This window comes from Juglans microcarpa x Juglans regia, chromosome 8D, assembly GCF_004785595.1.
Source record: "Juglans microcarpa x Juglans regia isolate MS1-56 chromosome 8D, Jm3101_v1.0, whole genome shotgun sequence".
In the NCBI taxonomy this organism is placed as follows: domain Eukaryota; kingdom Viridiplantae; phylum Streptophyta; class Magnoliopsida; order Fagales; family Juglandaceae; genus Juglans; species Juglans microcarpa x Juglans regia.
In genome coordinates, this window is record NC_054608.1 from 6,530,139 (window position 1) to 6,543,461 (window position 13,323).

General features: G+C 35.5%; 1 long non-coding RNA gene across 1 annotated transcript; it reads left to right on the forward strand.

Moving 5' to 3' along the window:
• Positions 1–289: 289 nt before the first annotated feature.
• Positions 290–12,763, forward strand: LOC121242803. The gene is made up of 4 exons (XR_005935978.1): positions 290–317; positions 5,944–5,946; positions 10,839–10,845; positions 12,581–12,763. It is a non-coding gene; the product is annotated as an uncharacterized LOC121242803 (long non-coding RNA).
• Positions 12,764–13,323: the final 560 nt, after the last annotated feature.

Genomic DNA, 13,323 nt, shown 5'->3' on the forward strand with positions numbered 1-13,323 from the left:
ATGTCCAGAAGCACAAACGTGCTCGCCATTTATGTTGATTCCTCTCAAGATTGAGAGAGCGCGAGAGGGAGCAAAAGTGAGAGAGCAGACCTTGAGGTGTTCGGCCAAAATCAACCACTAATTGCTCTTTAAATTAGTAAGTTCTTTTATTTTAATATTCTATTTTCATGTGATTGTTTTATTAAAAAACTCAAATTTATGTTCTCTTAAAACTCAAATTAGTTATTTTCTCTCTTGTTTGTGAACAAAAGATTAAGGTTAGAAGAATATATTTGCATTTGGATGTGAGAAATATGTAAATATATTTGTGTTTGGATGTGTGAATGTATTTGTGTTTTTGAACAAATATGAAAATATATTTGTGTTTGTACAATGTTTGTGAACAAATATGAAAATATATTTGTGTTTATACAATGTTTGTGGATGTGGGAATGTGTTCTCTGAGATTGTGTTTGGCTCTGTTTTGCATATGGATTCTTGGTTGCAACCTTTCAAACACAATGATTTCACGTTCGAATGCATTATCATGTTCGAACAAATCTTGAAGTGTTCAAACGGGTGTGCTCCTATGTTGTAATACTTAAACTAAAATTTAATGGTTTGGAGATAATTTATTAAAAACTATATCGTATATTTAAAAAATAAGTAAATTTAAATTATAATTAATACTTTAAAAAATAAGAAACATAAGATTTATGTATAACTTAAATTAGAATTAATACTTAATAGATAATGGGGTTAAAAGCTAAAAGGTATAATTAAAAAATAAGTAAATTTAAATTATAATTAATACTTTAAAAAATAAGAAACATAAGATTTATGTATAACTTAAATTAGAATTAATACTTAATATATAATGGGGTTAAAAGCTAAAAGGTATAATTAAAAAAAAAGTAAATTTAAATTATAATTAATACTCTAAAAATTAGAAACATAAGATTTATGTCTAACTTCAATTAGAATTAATACTTAATAGAAAATGCTGTTAAAAGCTAAAAGGAACTTTTCTCTCAACGTTGTGGTAACGTAGGGATATAGAGCATGGTGCTGGGTGCCAGCCCTATGCCACTGCCGACTAGTATTGGGATGGATGGGGAGGATTTGAATCGTAATACAGGGCCAAAGTTGAATACTAGCGGTGGGAAGACATTGACGGAACATGCAAGGTGAAGATTTGCTGATGTGGTGGGCTCTAACCCTCAACTATTGCCGATCGTTCAAATACCACATGGTGATCCGAAATTTCAAGATGATGAGATGTTCTTTGTTTTCTCAAAAGCGGAAGTGCAGTTGACGTCTAAACCGTTCTGGTTTTTTATGGTTTTAAAATTCCTACGTCGAAGACCATCGCTTGATCATATTTGGGGATTTATCCACAATCGGTGGGGGCTGAAAACAATACCAGTTATTGGGCAATTGCAAAACCCACGCGATGTTTTACTGCGGATGGCTCAGGAAGAGGATTTTATTTCGGTGATGGCAAGAGGCAATTCTTAAATTCTTGGCGTGCCTTTCCCGGTATTTCATTGGACTCTGATTTTGTCGAGGAGGATTCACCTTGGGTTCCGGTGTGGATGACTTTGCCAGGTTTACCTCCGAATTATTTTCAGGAATCAATTTTATGGAGTATCGGAGATGGTTTTGGGAAATATTTGAAACAGGATAACGCCACGACTTGTGTTACAAGGCCTGAGGCGGTTCGAATTTGTTTAGAGATGAATATTTCTTGTTCTTCGAGGCACTCTTTCTGGTTGGGTCCTCCTCATGGCAACTCTAGCCATTTTTAGGAAGTTTTTTATGAAGCGGGGCCGAGTTATTTTGTTACTTCTCTCAAACAGGGCCACACGGAATCCATAAATGCATGTTCTGTTGAAAAAGGTAAAGGGTGTGAGAAAATAGAAATCTATCGTTGTTCTAGAGTGTCATACGCCCTCCAAAATATTTCTTTGATTTTTTTTATGTATATATTGATCTGGAACATTAGGAGAATTATTTCGTTGAAACATAGGCTTCGGCGTCTTTTGAATAAAAGCTGGCCATTGGGGGTGGCTATTTTGGAACCTTTTATACCAGCTAATAAATGTAGTCGATGAGCGAGATGGTTGCAGTTACCGTCTTTTGTCAATACTGCAGAAGTGGGGGGGGGGGGGGGGTGGGGAAATCTGGTTGTTTTGGGTAGCTGAACTGGAATTTGAGTTGACTTCACTTTCAGACCAAGCATCTCGGGTTGGTTTTCTTATGGTTTGAGGTGTGTGTTAACATCTTTTGTGTATGCCAGCTTTTTCCATGATAAAAGAATTGAATTATGGGAACATCTCAAATTGCAAGATCCTCAGGGGCTGGAGGTGATAAGGACGTTTTCTACTCAGGCAAAAAGTGAATTAATGGCTTCTAAACAAGCACACTTGCAGTGGATTCCCTAGGAGGAAACTTTGGCTTGTTAGAAGTCAAGGATTAAATGGCTTACGGAAGAGGACTCTAATACAAGTTTTTTTCATGCTGCTATGAGAGTGCAGAAAAAGAATAAAAAAATATAAAGAAAGTCACTGGAAGATGGAGGTGTTTTAGATTCGGCTGATGATGTGCTTACTGAGCTAGTGCGATTTTTTTAGAGGCTTTTTTCCTACGCTAACATTGCTTCCAACGTTCCGAACCTTGATTTATTACTTCCAGCCGTAATAGCAGATGAGAATGCTTCGTTGTGTAGGATGCCATCGATTGATGAAGTCAAGGATGCCCTTTGGTCTATTCCTATGGATGGCAGCCCCGGACCTGATGGGTTTTCAGGTTCTTTTTCTACTTTGGCTTGGGATATTGTTAAAAATGACCTTCTAAAGATGGCAAATGATTTTTTTGCGGGTCAACCTTTTTCTACCTTCTTCGGGGCTACAAATTTGGTGTTGATTCCTAAGGTGGAGGAACCTGTGGGATTTGGACAATTTCGGCCTATTAGTCTTTGTTTGGTGGTGTACAAAATTATAACGAAGATTATGATTCTTTGATTGGCTCCTATTCTTGAAAGAATTATTTTTAAGGAGCAGGCAGCGTTCATCCAAGCCAAAGTATTTTCGATAATATGGCTTTGGCCTAGAATTTGGTTCAAGGGATAAATCGGAAGGTGAGAAGTGGTAATGTGATGATGAAGATCGATATGGAAAAGGCGTACGACCGTGTTAATTGGAAATTCCTTATGGAAGTTTTACATCGATTGGGTTTTTCAGATAGTTGGAGGAATCTAGTTTACAATGCTTTTTTTTCCCCATATTATTTGGTGATATTGAATGGTTGTACTAAAGGATTTTTTTATGCGTTGCGTGGACTTCGACAAGGTGATCCTTTATCGCCTTATTTATTTATTTTGTCTCAGGAAATTCTTTCTCGTATGCTTCACCAACAATTTAGTTTGGGGCATATAAAACCTTATCATCCAGGTGGTGGTACCCTTATCTTTCATTTGCTGTATGCGAACGATATTTTGATTTTTGCAAATGGTGGAAAGTTGTCCATCAGGAACCTCATGTCAACACTGCACCGTTATGAAGAGATGTCTGGACAATTGATGAGTTTGAGTAAGTCTACTATTTTTTTCTCCTCCTATATTGTTATGGATAGAAAGAATGAACTTAAATTGATTTCTGGATTTGAAGAGGACGCATGGCCGTGTTTGTATTTGGGAATTCCTCTTTATGTGGGGCGTTTGAAGATTAGTTTATTTGATGGTTTCTTGGCAAGGAATCAAAAAAAATTGGCAGGATGGAAAAGCAAGATCTTATCTTTCGGGGGAAGATCATTCTTATTAGACATGTGTTGAATAGCATGCCAAACCATATGCTATCGGTGTTGAAAATGCCCAAGCCTGTGTTTGGAATGCTTAAAAAAATATTTTCAGATTTCCTATGGGGATCTTCGATGGAGTTTAGGCGGACTCAGTGTTAGAGACTTGATGGAGGTGCAGGAATCTTTATTTATGAAATTTGGTTGGAAGCTGTTAACAGGGGAGTCGATGTGGGCGGAGTTTTTCGAAAAAAATACCTTGGGCGGGAACATATTTACTAGGCAATTCAGCTGCACAAAGGATCTCAGTTTTGGCAAGGTATAACAACCATAATGCCGAGAGTAATTCTAAATTCTAAGTGGCTGGTTGGGAATGGTAATTTGAACTTTTGGATGGATAATTGGGTTGGGTGTGGTCCTTTGCAAGATTTCTATCCGATGGCAGGAAGTAGTCTACTATTGATTGCTGAGGTAATAGATGACAGTGGTCTGAAAATTGAAATCATTTGGGACTTGGTTCCATCTGAGGTTTTCCAGGTAATTCGTGACTCTGGCGTGAGGCTGAGATAGAGACCTGATGTGTTGATTTGGAAACATTCTTTGGAGGGTGACTTTACCACTAAATCTACTTGGGAGATCTCTAGGCAACGTGGACAACCATGTGAATGGAGAAAGTGGTTGTGGCAAGCTAATATTCCTAAGAAAATGTCTTTTCTCTGTTGGAGGGCGAAGAGAGGTGCAGTCCCGACTGATGATGTTATTCATCACATGGCCATTCCAATAGCCTCTAAATGCCGCTGTTGTACAATGCCTAAAGTGGAAACAATGCATCATATTTTCTGTGAGGGTTTGAGTGCTCAAGAGGTATGGAGGTACTTTGCAAATTTGTGACAGATAAGACTAGCGCAGATCAGAAACTGGAAAGGTATGATGTCCTTTTGGTGGCAACGAGCAACGACACAATCTCAAGTAGGATGGATACGTGGAGCTTTGACCATTATTATTTCCTGGGCTTTATGGAAGGCTCAATGTGTGGCTAGAATGGATGACACTTCATTTAAGGTAGAGGATATGATTCGAACTATGAAATTTCTACTCAAAGATGCTTCTTCTAATCTGAAAAAATTCCAGCAAATGAGAAAGAATGATAGGTTGGTGATGGAGAGTTTGAGGATACTGAATTCCCCTATTCATAAGAAACAAGCAGTTTTAATCAAATGGGTGATGCCGAAAAGGAGAAAGGTGAAGCTTAATGTTGATGGTGGTGCTTGTAACAGTTCGGGAGAGGCAGGGGGTGGAGGTATCATCCGAGACTCCAATAGCAAGAGTATAGCAGGATTTGCACATCACTACGGATTTGCGTCTAATACGGTTGCCAAATGTCGAGCTTTATTAGATGGTCTTTGGCCATGTAAACGGCTGAGGCTTCGGGATGTTCTAGTAGAATTAGATTCACCGGTAGACATGAATCAGCTCGCTTCCAAAATTTTTTGACTTTGGTTTCTTTGGGATTTTTGGGAGGAGATAAAGAATCTTGCTAATGAGATTAATGCATGTTTTAGGTACATTTTTCGGCAAGCAAATATGGTAGCGGATTTTTTGGCGAAGGAAGGGATGCATGGTGTTAACACTGATTTTGTTGGCTCGGAATCTGAACAAATATGTTTGCGAGGTTTGATTCATATGGATCGTTTGGGGATTCCTTTTATTAGAGAGAAATGAGATTTGTTTTTGTTGGGGGGTTTTTTTGTAACCACAATGATCCTCTGCCATTCGTGAGGTTTTTTCTAATAAATTCAGGATAGGGGCCTCTCTTGGACAGGGGCCTGACTTTTCTTCTAAAAGAAAACGCTAAAAGGTATAATTAAAAAAAATGAATTTAAATTATAATTAATACTTTAAAAATAAGAAACATAAGATTTATGTATAACTTAAATTAGAATTAATATTTAAAAGATAATGGGGTTAAAGGCTAAATGGTATAATTAAAAAATAAGTAAATTTAAATTATAATTAATAGTTTAAAAATAAGAAACATAAGATTTATGTATAACTTAAATTAGAATTAATATTTAAAAGATAGTGGGGTTAAAAGCTATAAGGTATAATTAAAAAATAAGTAAATTCAAATTATAATTAATCCTTAAAAATAAGAAACATATGAATTAGAGAGTGATTAAATAATTGTAGGAGTTGGTTTACTAGTTAGGAGCTAGATGGATTTCAGTGTTATTTTTATATGCATGTAATTGAACCTTAGACCCGTTAGAGAGTTGTGGCCAAACATTCTCTTAAAAGAATGTTTGGGTACAACTCTTAAATTGTCTAAAGTGGACAGTTTGGGATTCTATCATCTATATGACAAATATATTCAGTTTAAACTCTTGTGTTAGTCAATTAAAATTTTGGTTCAGTGTTTCCTTACATTCTTCTGGTATGCCATTCGTAAGTTGTTCGGCGCATGAATAGGGTTGATGACTTATCGTGACTCGCATACTTGAAAAATTGTAGAGAAATGCTATTGAAATTTTGACTAACATTAGAGTTTAAACTGAGTATATATATGCGATATAGATGATAGTCTCTCGAATGAGATATGACCAACTACCTTATCAATACTAGAAGTAGTATCCGCTAAAAGACTCTTGTAAATGTTTATCCAATGAATTATGTTATTTTGATAGACAGATGACGAGTAACGGAAATACAATGGAGAAAATTTGGATGCTGTTTGAAGATAGACTTAGGTGAGACTATAAGGAATATGCATAAGGGGTGAAGTTTTTTATAGAGTTTGCTCATATGAGTGTTGACAGTCGAGGATTTATAAGATGTCCATGCAAGAAGTGCAAAAGTCGTAGTTCTTATAATTTGGTGGTAATGGAGGATCATTTATTTGTAAATGGAATCGATCCTAAATACTCACTTTGGGTCTTACATGGCGAACCATTTTCTAGAGGAGTTAGATTTAGCTATCAGTCCAATCAATGGAGGAGGGTAACGACATCAACACTGACAACATTAATGCGGATGTTTCTGGTGACAATGATGATAATGTAGAGAATATGACTGAGATGTTAAGCAATCTGGGTGCAGGAATATTTGGGACGATGGATGAAGAAGGAACATCTGCACAATCATTTGAGGGAAATAGAAACTTTGGAAGACTGTGGGATGATGCACAACTAAAGTTGTATGAGGAGTGCACCTGTCATAGTAAGTTGTTTTTCACGGTGAGGTTGTTCTATATTAAGTCTATTTGTCGTATTTCTGCTAAGGTTATCGACATGTAACTAGAATTATTTAAAAAGACTCTACCTCAGGATAACGTAGTACCCCGTAATTTTTATGAAGTGAAGCAACTGAAGCAAGGGTTAGGATTTGATTATAATATCATCCACACTTGTTAAAATGATTGTGTTCTCTTTTTACAGCAATATGCAAAATTTGATTCATGTCCAGTGTGTCATAAGTCAAGCTGGACATCTGATAATCGTAATGTACCCCAAAAAGTGTTATGACATTTTATGTTCATTCCTTGACTTCAAAAATTGTTTACGTCCCGGTTGACTGCGAAAGATATATCTTGGCATCACACAGAAAGAGTCCACGATGAAAACTTCCTCTCACATTCTGCGGATTCCTTACAATGGAAGAAATTTGATGTCGAGTATCCATGGTTTGCCGAAGAACCTCGCAATGTACGTCTTGGTTTAGCAACATATGGTTTTAATCCATTTGGCAATATGAGCACTTCTCACAATACTTGGCCTGTCATATTAATGCCCTATAACTTGCCAACTTGGAAGTGTATGAAGGATCCGTATTTTATGATGACTCTACTGATACCGGGGCCAAGATCACTAAGGAACGAATTAGATGTATATTTGCAACCACTGATTGCAGAGTTAAAAGAGTTGTGGGATCAGGATATCAGTACGTATGATGCAGCCTCATCACGGGAGTTCAAGATGCATGCTATAGTGATGTGGACAATAAATGATTTCTCAGCATACGAAAACTTGTCTGGGTAGAGCACAAAATGTAAAATGGCTTGTCCTGTTTGCAATAAAGATATACAGTCTCAGTGGTTGACAATTGGTAGGAAATTATGTTTCATGGGGATACTGTCGATATTTACCAGATGATCATAGATGGCATTCAAATAGAGCGATGTTTGATGGAAGGGTTGAGCGCAGGTTATCACCACCAGAGTTGTCTGGAAATGATATTATCGCGCAATTGAGAATGTTTTAAAAAATAGATTTGGGAAAGATGCAAGAGTTCGAAAGATAAAACAACTAGAAGCGGAGTTGAATTGGACAAAAAAAAGTATTTTTTCAAGTTGCCATACTGGTCTACCTTGACACTGCGCCACAATCTAGATGTTATGCACATTGAGAAAAATATACGTGAGAGTATATTGGGCACTCTGATGTCAATAGAAGGGAAGACAAAAGATACAGCTAACTCTCGTAAAAATTTAAAAGAGTTGGGCATAAGACAAGAGCTGCATTTGCAAGATAATGGGTCATCTGGCTATATGCCCATCAGATGGTATACTCTTTCAAATGATGAGAGAAAAAAATTCTATGATTGGTTCATGACAATCAAGTTACCCGATGTCTATGCTTCAAACATGTCAAGATCTGTTCGAACTCATGATTGAAGAAAACTGGTGTTAAAAGTCACGACTGCCATGTATTTATATAACGTCTGTTGCCAGTTGTTGTGCATGGAAAGCTTATTTGAGATGTTCTCATTGCTTTTAGAGAATTAGGTTGATTTTTCAGGAATATTTGTAGTAGGATGTTGAAAGTTGATGCATTGGTAAAAATGTAAGCTGACATTGTAGTGATATTGTACAAATTAGAGAGTTTGTACCCGCCTTCATTCATTACACTTCATTCTTTGATGTAATGGTTCATTTGGCTGTGCACCTACCTCGTGAGGTTTTAGTCACTAGCCCAATTCAGTATAAATGGATGTATCCTATTGAACGATTTTTTAGAAAATTTAAGCGATCCGTTGGGAATAAAGCTCGTCCGGAACGTTCAATTGCAGAGTCATACATTGATAATGAATGTCATACCTTTTGTTCAACGTATTTCCATAGAGTTGATACTAGATTTACGAGACCAAATTGAAATTATGAAGGTGGACAAATGGGAGTCTCATCGATATTTACCGTGTTTTTCCAGACCGTTTGTCTCATAGGCGTACAAGTGGGCTATGACCTATATGGGCGAGAGTTTGAAAGAGCTCGATGGTATGTCTTGAATAACTGCGCAGAGATTGACTACTACTTGAGGATAGTGATGATCCTCTAAATCAATACTATCTTTAATTTCATGTATAACACTATAGTACTATAAGTTGATAAAAATCAATAGTTCATGTGAACATGCGCAGCGAATATATACAACTACTTTGCATGAATGGTGTAACTAATGTAGAAAAGATGCACGAAGAGGAATTTGCCTCGTGGTTTGAACATACAGTATTACTGTAAAGCCCCATCTTATAATACGAACTACATACCACTAAACTCCACAGATTTCTATCTAAAATGGATATAACTATTATAATATTTATTGATGTAGGTTATATCGAAATATGGTGATAATTCAGAAGAAATCTCACTAGAACTGTATGCTCTAGCACGTGGTCCGTCTAAGCGAGCCATCCAATACTCAGGATGTTTGGTGCGTGGATATAGATTTCACACAACTGATAGAGAATGATATAGGAAAACTCAAAATTATGGGGTTGTTGTCGAAGAAAGCCATGGGATGATAACATTGACTTCTACGGAATTGTGGAAGATATCATAGTGTTAAAATACATGGGGAGATATATGGTCTGGTTGTTTAAATGTAATTGGTGAGATGTCTCAAATCCTAGGTTGGGAGTGTGTAACGATGAATATTTTGTGAGTGTCAATTCATCTTACACATGGTATGAGGACGATTATTTCGTTCTTGCTTGCCAAGCAAATCAAGTTTTTTATTTAGATGATCCAGAATACGAGAACCAATGGGGGGTAGTGCAGAAGTTTGCACCAAGAAATGCATATGATTACATTCCAGAGACAGACGAACCACATAAAGAAGATGATAGTCCAGCAAATGAAGAAGTATATCAAGAAAATGAATCAGGCATCAATCTATTTGTTGATCTAAGCCAATATGACATGGTCCCATTGCGTAGAGAAGATGTTCAACCCAACGTAATTGAGGGTGAAATGTCGGAAAAAGATAAATCACCTGAAGTGTCTAGTGAGGATGAGGGTGACTGGTCCAGCAAAACCGATATTAAATGAATTTCAAACAGATATTTTTGTAACTATCATTTTTATAAATATCCGTAACGTTTGTTCGATATATAATTTATTACAATTTTTAATAGATATGCCTCTTAAACGAAAAGCAACATGTGCACAATCGCCATCCATTATTGACTCCCCTTGTGGTTCACCTGCCATCGATAATGGGCTAATATCACTAGACCCAGAAAAAGGTATAGTATATCAAATTAAATACCATATTTTATGCTTGATTTAGGTAATATATATATCTATGAAATAAAAATAATTTAATTCAAATACACTAATTACTGTATATATACTTGTTGTAAGCCAGCGTCAAGGTTGAGGCACTACGAGGGATGTCTGTATAGAGAATGTAAGGAAAGTGAGAAAACTTAAAGTTGATATTCCTGATGATCACACCAATGGCTACGGAGATTCAGCAGCGTAGCTTGCTTCTTATATTGATTCACTTACTCGCACTTATGCACCGATTGCTACATCCTCTTGGTCTAAAGTTTTTCAAGATGTGAAAGACCACATCAAAAATCGTTGCTCGGTAATAAGCTATATTCCAAACAACTAAGTATATAACATGTTAATTTAAAGTTACTTTGTATTTATAATACTTGATTATAATTTTTGAAATGATGAGTTTGAGCTTAATTTTGGCCGACGAGAGGATCGATTAACGGTTGTGAAACTAATGTCAAATGCATTTTGGAGGTACAAAGGTCGATGCCATGTACATTATAAGGAGTTTAGTACCACATTAGAGGCGCGTCAAAATCCATTCCAAAAAATGCCACCGAACGAATGAGAGAAGGTTTGTGATATGTTTGAAGATCCTGCCTATCAGGTAATTTCGCTACTATCTTTTCTTAGTAGTCTATGATAGATGTATTAAACATATAGACATAATATTTTTTTTAGCAACAAAGTACGGTGAACAAAGCAAATAGATCAAATTTAACGATACACCATCATGCGGGTTCTCGATCTTTTCATCGTTTGTTTAACAAAATGGTAAGTTATTCTAATCCCTGTTAAATATTAACATATAATACAATTTTCTTAAGTTCTAATATAGATTTTCCTTTAATAGAAAGAAGAAAGTCCTATTGACTATGATCTGACCCAATTGTATGCTAAAGCACATAAAAATCGTGATGGTGCTTGGAGCAGTCCTGAAGCAGAGCCAAATTATGTAAGTTTAAATTTCTTTAACTCGATTGTCTAATAATATTTTTGTTACATATAATACCTTTAATGTTTTTGTTGTTGTAGGACAAGATGATATATCTTCAGGAAACTGTTGCAGATCCTTCTGATGCATCATCTGTCAAAGATGCTCAAATCTTTCCTCAAGTTCTTGAATCACGTTCTGGATATTTGAGGGGTTTAGGACGTTGCGTGAAGCTATCCTCAACATCATCAACCTCTTCTCAAGCCAGATCGAATGTCAACAAGACTAAGGAATTGGAGGAATCAACACTTGTGATAGAACGATTGAGGTCCAAGGAAAATGAGTTGCTAACCTAATTAGATTAAGCAACGGATCTTGAGGCGAGATTAGAAGAGAACATGCAGAGGAGTCTGGGGACGAAGGTACAAAAGGCTGTGCTTGAACAGTTGCAGTCAATTATGTCCCAAAACTCTATGCCACCACCACAATTTTAAAATTTATTTTTTCTTTAATTGTCTTTTTATTATGATGTTCCAAAATATTTGAACAATTGTGATGTTTGAATTACAATTTTTGTAATATTAGTATTTTGTTTTTAATTAAATTTTGTATTGTATGATTAATACAGTCGAACGTCAATTACCTTTATTAAATCCATTCGAACAAAAACAGACACATTCGAATACAAAATAATGCGTTTGAACGACTACCATGATATATAGTCCGTATGTCCGTTCGAAAAATAAAATATTTATTCGAGCAACATTAATTACTAAGCTCCCGTTTGAATGGAATGAGTTTCAAAAATAAATAGTCGATTTGAACCCATAAAATCCATTTGAACACTTCATCTGTTCGAATGAATATTTTTTACATTCGAACGGTCTGTGTCCATTCGAACTTGTATCTATCCATTCGAATGTATTTTTGAGATGGAAAATTTTCGTCTTAAAGAAAATACCCGTTCGAATCAATTCGACTGGTTTTGCCCAATTTCGTCCATAAAAATCATTTTTGGAAATGAAATTCATTTTTCACTTCCAAAAACCTTTTGAGACGGTCTTTTAGAGACAAAATAGAGATAAAAATTTTTCGTCTCCAAAACCATATTGGGAAGAAATAGGAGTTTTTTGAGACAATTTTTTGTCTCAAAAAACCAAATTTCTTGTAGTGAATTAGATTTCATGATCATCATATTCTTACGGTCAACGGCCTGAATCTAAGGTGAGATATCCTCTATCTCTTATGCTACTAGAAGGTTTTAAAGGTAAGATATCGTCGATTTTTCGTATATAGCTATATATTGGGTGTAGGAGCATTCCCATCCGGTTCCCTAAATGTTTCCGTAACTTGTAGCTAAAAAGGACACTCCTTATAATTTTATCTTAAATTTTACTCATCTTAAAAAAACCTTCTACATCTCATTCCCTCTCATTTCTCTACTCTATTAAAATATTATTCTTCTATTATTTTTTTATTACTTTTTTCTCTCAGTTCCATTTCCATTCTTAACCACTAACTCTTTCGTCTTATTCACTTCTTTTCTGGATACACTATTATTTTTCAATCCAACATCAGTATTAAAAATAATAATTTTTTTAATATGTGCATTTTCCAACGCAAAGCTATTTTTAAATTTGATTTTGTCCATATATACTTGAGTAATATTTGATTTCCATTTGTCTAATGGTAACAATTTTTTCATTTTCATATAACGGTAATGTTTTTTTCAGTTTCTCTAACGGTAATATCTATCCGCGAATTGATGATAAAAGTTTTTGCAAAATAGTACAATGGTAATATTTTGAATTCCTGCCTCTAACAGTAACATGCTTTGTTATTTCTCCAATGGTAACTTTTTTTGTCTTTTCTCTAACGATAACATTTTCTACCTTATATGTAATGGTAACATTTTCTTCTATAAATATGCCTTCTGCTTGCATTCACATTCTCAAAAATCCAAGTCTCATCTCCAACTCCCTTTATCAAATAGCTCGTCTTTTCTTTTGCAAATTGCTCACATACTTGTCATCTAATCATGAGTTTGATGTTGTTC